Below are 7,987 nucleotides of genomic sequence, written 5' to 3'. Positions count from 1 at the left end.
TTCCTTTATGCGCTATAATGTGGAGATCTCAAGCGGGCAGGGTTACCTAAGAAGTTCCTCCAAGGAGCTTATCAGTTGTTGTTTGAATTCATTAGCAAGGTGTTGGTCCTTAGAACTGAAAAGAGAATAGTGACATCTGCTGCCGACCTCTTTCTCATGGAGAAACTAGAGGTACTTGATGAGATCAATATCCGTTCCATCATGCTGGAACATATGCACAAGGTCATGACACGGAAGAATGCTAAATGTGGGATTATGGAGATATGTTAAATCTTATGTTTAATCATTTTGAATTACCCTTAGGAAATGGGGTATTAGGTACTATGAAGCAGATTTTCATCAAATCTACTCTTTTGGAATGTGAATATGTGTAAGGAAAGGCAAAAAGACGATATCAGGTGGCAGATGTTCTGGAGTAACAAGTTGTTCTTAATAGAGAAGTATCTGATCTCACTGTCCTTTTGAATGACAAGACGTTCAAATTGTGAAACTAAAGTATAAACTATAGAATATTGTCTGAGGGACTTGGTACTTCTAAGATGGATGAACACGGGCTAGAATAGTTGAAAGTAGAGAATGCAAAATTGCTGGCGGATAATGCCTTATTCCATGAGTAAATTATGACTCTCAACAAGAAACTTATCCGGTCTCATGAGGATGCCAATGAGAGGATGATGACCCTCTCCACCTCCATCCTAAAAGAGTCATTTTTCCCTTATGTCATGTCTTTGTCTCTTTACATTAAAAACTTGTGGCCTTGTGTTGTTTTGACTAGCTTCAGTGGTCAGTATTTATGATATAATGATATCTATGTCTTTGCTCTATTCATGTGTAATTTTCTGTACTCTTTATGCTTTCATACACATGTTCTCTGTGGCCTAAGGCCCTGGCTTCTTACTTGACTTGTTTTTTAACTTCAATATGTTTATTGCCTATCCTCTTCAATGATGTCAAAAGGGGTAAGCTTTGATTTCAATTGGTTAAGGGATTAAGGGGGAACTGTTTATGGCCATTAGCGTGAGTAATGCTTACTGTAAATAGACATATGAATGAATGACTATACACTCATGTGAGGAAAATGCAGGTTGTTTGTATCATCAAAAATGGGGAAATTGATAAGTAATAATGCTTCTAGCTATTTTGATGATCTCCTCACAAGTCCAGGGACCTGACCCTTTGTAGAGTATGAATATTTTTCTAGTGTCAAAATGTCATACAGCTGTAAAAGTTGTCCGCGTTAGGAAGTTTGTGAAGATGAAAAGTAATGCACCAATCAGAAGTGACGAGGTTGTTTATACATTGAATAATAATTCTTTATGGTATGTATTCAACAACAAACAACAATATGGATCATGCATTCAAAGAGAGAAACTTTCAAGCTTCAAAACAACAAGGGACTTGATAGAGTGCTTCTGTTGCATTACGTACCAACTGTAATTTTGTTTGATTGTAATAGTGCTTACATTGTAGGAATCCTTTCTCTTGTGAAAGAAACATTTCAAGTTCGTTTGAATCAATGTAAGATGTAGGTTAAGTGTAACTTAGGGTCTTACTTTTGAAGTCTATATTAATCAGTTAGGATTAGTATAGAGAGTAGTGTTGTATATGTTTTGGATCATCTAATTAATAAGTGGTATTTCTGAATGTGAAGATTAATAGGCTAATCTCTTTTTGTAAACATGCTTTTGTTTTTGCTTCGAGAAGATAAATTGTCACGCCCCGAGCTATCCCCGAGATGCAGAAACAGAACCTAGGACCACAAGTGATCTCAAGCTAACCATGTTGGCATGATCATAAGTACACTAAAGATAATAAACTGAATGTAGAAGCTAAATCATAATTTAAACTGAAAAGATGGGGAATACCCATATTCTATAACTGAGATAAATGAAATACTGATGAGTTTAATATAAGGAAGTTATTAACTCAATACTAAGTTGAAACTAACTATGTTTGAAATAAGCCTCTAATTGACTAGAAATAAGTTTAGCAAAAATTGAAACTAAATGACTAAAGAGTGAAATGAGCTCATGACTATTGCCCTTGGAGAATGAGGACTCACCACTGAATTTGCTGAACTGAAGATCGGGAATCGATCTATGCGTGATCTAGATGCTGAGAACCTGAACCAACATCACAAGAAGATGTAGTGCACGTATGCGTCAGAACTTGAAGGTACTGGTCATGTAGGATAGAATAAAGATGAAATAAAACATAACTGAACAAGCACAAAAGCAAGTGTAGTAATCTAAACATGATATATTGAATTTCTGAGCTAATTGAATGTAATGACCAATTTATAACATGCTGGAATTAAATACTAAATATACTGATAAATGGTTAATGCTATCGAGTCTGAATGAACTGTAGGAGCTACTAATAACCGATAATAACAACATGAGCTAAATGTGGAGTCTGATGTATACGCCCCATCGAGAGGACCCAATGTACCCTGCCAGAGGTATAAATGTATGCTGGCGTGATCACTAAACTGATGCCAATAGAGAGGACTTACAACCTACTTGGCTAGTAGTTTGGGACTAATTGGGTACGCTGAACCCTAGTACAACTCGGTACTATGCTACACCCATTGATTTATGAAGTTAACTGATTATGTCTGATTTTATGTAAATACTGGATAGCTCAAAATTGAACATGCAAACTGAGAATGCAACACTTAATCTGATAATGATGCATTAATAACTGAGGTATGTACAACTGAATAACTAAAAGATCTTACCTAGCATATGCAATTCAAGAACTAAAGAAATACATACCTAGGGTTCTAAAAATTCATGCAATAATCTGAGTGATAATCTTATTTGGCACATATAACTAATAAATTCATGAAGTTCTGTTGAAGTTCTAGAAACCCTAGGTCTAATCATGATATGGGAATCAAGAATCTGACTGATAATTATGGACCCAATGGGTGAAAGGAACCCACTATTGAAATTCCACATACCTGGTGATGAAATCCATGAAGAAATATTTAGATTTTAGAGCTGGAACCTTGCTGCGTTCTTGAACTAGGGTCCTTGACCTTTTTTTCCTTTCTTGCTTCTAGTTTTCTAAGTTTTTGATTAATGATTTGACTTATGTAAGTTTTAGCTATGTTTCTAGGCCTAAACTAACTAAAATTTGATGATTTAGGGTCAAAATGACGTATCTTAGGGTTTAAACGAAGTGGAAAAAGACTAAAAGACTAACTAGTGAGGATTTTAGGCGCAGAACTCGCCAATGGAAACCTGTTTCTTTCGGACCAGATTTTGTAGCACTATTGCTTGAAAATGAGCCTCAAACATTTAAAGCAGCTATGTATTCGTCTGAGTCAATTTATTGGAAAAAAGTTGTCAATAGTGAAATCGAATTAATTTTAAGTAATCATACTTCGAAATTGGTTGATCTTCCTCCAGGAAATAAACCTTTAGGATCAAAGTGGATCTTTAAAAGGAAAATGAAACATGATGGGACTATTGACAAATATAAGGCTAGACTGGTAATCAAAGGGTACAGAACAAACGAAGGTCTGGACTACTTTGACACATACTCTCCAGTAACAAGGATAACATCAATTAGGATGTTAATAGCACTAGCAGTTGCGCATGATCTTAAAATCCACCAAATGGATGTAAAGACAACCTTCTTAAATGGAGAGTTGGAGGAAGAAATTTACATGGAACAACCTGAAAGGTTTATAGTTCCTGGTAAAGAAAAGAAAGTGTGCAGACTTGTGAAGTCACTTTATGGACTCAAGCAAGCACCCAAACAATGGCATGCTAAATTTGACAAAACTATGTTAGCAAATTGATTCAAGATTAACGAATGTGATAAATGTGTTTACATTAAAAACGTTATGAATCATGAATTCATTGTTCGTTTGTATGTAGATGACATGTTAATAATGAGTAAGGACTTTGACAATATAAATGCTACTAAGTCATGTTGTCCAGCAAGTTCGATATGAATGACTTAGGAGTTGCTGATTTGATCTTAGGGGTCAGGATTATCAAAAACTCCTAAGGGACTAGCATTATCTCAATCTCATTATATTGAAAGAATACTGGATAAGTTCAAGTACTTGAATTTCAATATTGTCAAAACTCCAATTGATTTAGCTGTACATTTCAAAAGAATGGAGGTCAAAGTGACTCACAATTGGAATATGCCAGAGTATTGGAAGTTTGATGTATATTATGATTTGTACGCGACCAGATATAGCATGTGCTATTAGCAAACTGAGTCGGTTCACTAGTAATCCATAACAAACTCACTAGATGGCAATGAAACGTGTGTTGGGATATCTGAAATATACACAACACTATGCTTTGCATTATAATAAATATTCTGCTATGATTGAAGGATATAGTAATGCAAATTGAATCACCGGGTCAAATGAAGTAAAATCCACAAGTGGTTACGTGTTCATACTTGGTGGAGGAGCAGTCTCTTGGAAATCGTCCAAACAGACATGTATTGCTCGCTCCATAATGGAATCTGAATTAATTGCTTTAGATAAGGCAGGTAAAGAAGCTGAATGGCTCCAGAATTTCTTAGAGGATATTTTCATTATGGCCCAAACCTGTTGGACCTATTTGCATGCATTGCGATAGTCAAACAGCAATAGGTATCGCAGGGAGCGTCATGTACAATGAGAAGTCTCGTCATATACGACGGAGACATAACACCGTAACACAACTTCTCTCTAGTGGAATTATCACAATTGACTATGTAAAATCTGGCGATAATGTGTTAGATTCACTAACGAAAGGCCTAGTGAGAGAGGCAGTTGAAAGATCATCTAAGAGAATGGGTTTACGGCTTAGGACAAGTCAGCATGACGGTAACTCTATTTAGCAGACTGGAGATCCCAAGAGCTAGATTCAAGGAGAAAAATAAAGTCGTGGCTGACGGTTCGACATTATCAATTAACTCAAACCATTCTCATGATGAAGGCAATGTTCAGGATCAAGGTTAAGACTTTAAGGCTTGTTAATGAGGTAATAAAGCTTAAAGTTTTTTATGATTTGCTAAGATTGGTAGATTTGACCAAATAGTGTCTCTATGAGATGACACAGTTAGAAATCACCTATGTGAGTATGAAGTGGTTATGTCAAAAGTCTATTCTCTATACACTCATGAAACTAGCAGGTGTTCATGGCTGAAACGAACACAACCTTAAGAAACATAAACAGTAAAGGGTTAATATTGTGACTTATAATTGTCTAGGTATACACCAAAGCTCGACGGTTCAAAGATATCACATCTACCGATTGACCGAGTATATCCGACATATGTTCACTACGGAAAGTCTAAGGGAAACCTACTTATCCAGGTGCAATTAATCCTTGCATGTAAAGTACACACTTGTCTGTGCATTCCTATGTTATAACCATTCCCAACCAATGTGAAGGATTGTTGGGTATGTAGCAAGAATTGATGGAAAATAGAGGAAAAGAGAGGAACTTGAAAAGTTGAGAATTTGAAGAGTTGGGAATTTTAAAACTCCTCTTATGCTTTAATGAAAAGGCATTTGTCTCTCATCGGTGGTGGAAAGAAATATAGGAGAGTTTAAATATAGAAACACTCCTATTAATTGTTAAAAGGGTTGAAAAGAGGGACCCCTCTCGCGCCGTCGCTCGCTTGTCTTTGGCTTTGGCTTTGGCAAATGATCGATCGAGAGTTTATTTTTTGGACAAAGTTTGTTTTAATTATTTAATTAATTATTTATTTAATTAATTAATTAAATGGCCAAAAATGTTTTCAATTAATTAGTTTATAACAGAAACGTTTTCAGTTATTCAGTTGAAATTAACCGAAATGTTTCAACTTTTTAGTTGATTAACCCGACCCGACTCGGATCCGCGCGCGACCCGTTTGATTTAAAAACTTTCCCTTTTTATTTAAATTTTCCGTCATTTTTTGAAATGAATGTTCTGAAAGGTTGCAACTTTCAGAATCAGTCAGTACCATTTGAAAGGTTGCAATTCTGAAAGGGTTGCAACCTTTTGGAATATTGGGGCCCATCAATTGAAGTTTTGCTTTAGGTCTCAAATCTTATTAAGTCACCCATATCTTCCTTTTATCCATGGTAGACATAAGTATACTATGCGACTCAATATGATATAGCTTAGTGGTTTGTGCCTTGAAAAAGTTGTTCGAATCTAACTAGTAGTAAAAAATTCACTTTTTAAAAGAGCAAGTTTACTTTAGCACTTGGACACCTTTTGTGAAACTTCTGGCTTTGCCTCTGGTTACGCTTGTTGACTTGATGTTTTCTGTTCTGCAAATTTTTGAAGGAGGTGGTTTTGGAGCTTTTAGCAGCCAATGGCTTCCCTAATTCGGTTCAATTTTATGTTATGAAGTTAGTTAATCCTTATTAATATTATTTGTGGATAAGTCTGGTAACGGGACGTACTCAAAAGTAGGGATGATAGAATGAGTAATTTATATGGATACTTTTCAAATAAATGGTGGTGGGATAGGAGTAATAAAAATTTAATTTAAATTTTTTAAAAAAAATAATAAGTTTTATAAAATTTTGAGACGTCGAAGTAGTAAAAAACAGTAATAATAAAAATATATAAACTAGTCCTTGGAACGTATGTTGCACGTATATCCTATCTAAATTGTCACAAAATTTTACAAATTACCAATGTATTTATACATTTTTTATAATGAAACTGGATTATATGTTCATTTTGTTGTCAAGAAAAATCAAAATGATAGAGAGTATCTCTTCCCCACATAAAAAGTAAGGTGAAAACTAAATATTTACTCTTTTATAATGCTATTATTATAATGCCAAACTAATAAATGTATATTCTAATATGATACATACAAATACCTGCAAAACGAAATTTGGAGAAAAGAGAGAGATGAAAAAAATGAAAAATGATAAAATCTTGATAGTAATCATAGGGTTAAAGCATAAATAAAGGTTACATCATTAAATCCTACCAAATTAAAATTATGTATCATCAAAAATCTTTAGTAGTCATCATGAAACTACATATTAATAAAAATATAAGAATTAATTTCATTTTACTAACTTAATTAGGATAATAAGATTAAATTCACTATTCAATTATCTAAACTAACTGAAAGAAATAATGGATAAGAGTGAACAAAGTATAGTTTCTAAATAAAGCATGAGTGCTCAAAAGTCAAATCTGTCATCAGCATTTGAAATATGTTGGAGAAATAAGTATAACAGCAGGAAATGTTGGAGAAATAAATATATTAAATCTTCTAAGTTTCTTAGCATGATTCAATCTCTGCATCCATTTTCTCTAATTATTTTCTTCTTCAGTTTTACTATTTGAATGAATTTAGATTTACAATAGTGCACAAAACATACTTGCATGTGTTGGGTTATGGGCCTTTTTCCCTTCCTATGTGGATAAATAAAAGCCCAATTTGGACCAACCCATATTTGCCCATAGGCCCATTCTTATGAGGCAAATATAAGCCTATTTAGGTCTTATTTTCAGACACACAGAGAGTTTTTCAGCAGCCAAAAAGAGAGAAAGAGAGCAGATTTTCGCAGTCAAAAATTCAGCCCTAACAGCCAACTTCAAATTGCGATTCCCGCTTCGTTTCTTGTCCGATTGAGCTGATTTTTGGACAGCATATTATGTTCATCTCAATCTTTGATTAGGAACTGACAGAGTTGGATTTGGTGGCCTGCAGCTTCAGTTTTGCTGTCGTGAACAGTAGCTGCGAAATTGGTGATTTTGCTCCTTTAATTCTCTAGATTTGGTGCAATCTTATTTTGTTGTTGCTCGTTGTTTGGCACTTGTTTTGTGGCCAATTTTGGAGAACAATATTGTAACTCTTGGTGATTATAGTGGAGCTTTTGGTCCCGTGGTTTTTTACTCTTCACATCGAAGGGTTTTCCACGTAAATCTTGGTGTCTTGTGTGATTTGTTTATTATTGCCTTGTTATATTTGTTTGGTTGAATTACTTGCTGCCTTACTATCATAT

Source organism: Solanum pennellii, chromosome 2 (assembly GCF_001406875.1).
Source record: "Solanum pennellii chromosome 2, SPENNV200".
Taxonomy (NCBI): Eukaryota; Viridiplantae; Streptophyta; class Magnoliopsida; order Solanales; family Solanaceae; genus Solanum; species Solanum pennellii.
This window is presented reverse-complemented; position numbering follows the sequence as displayed.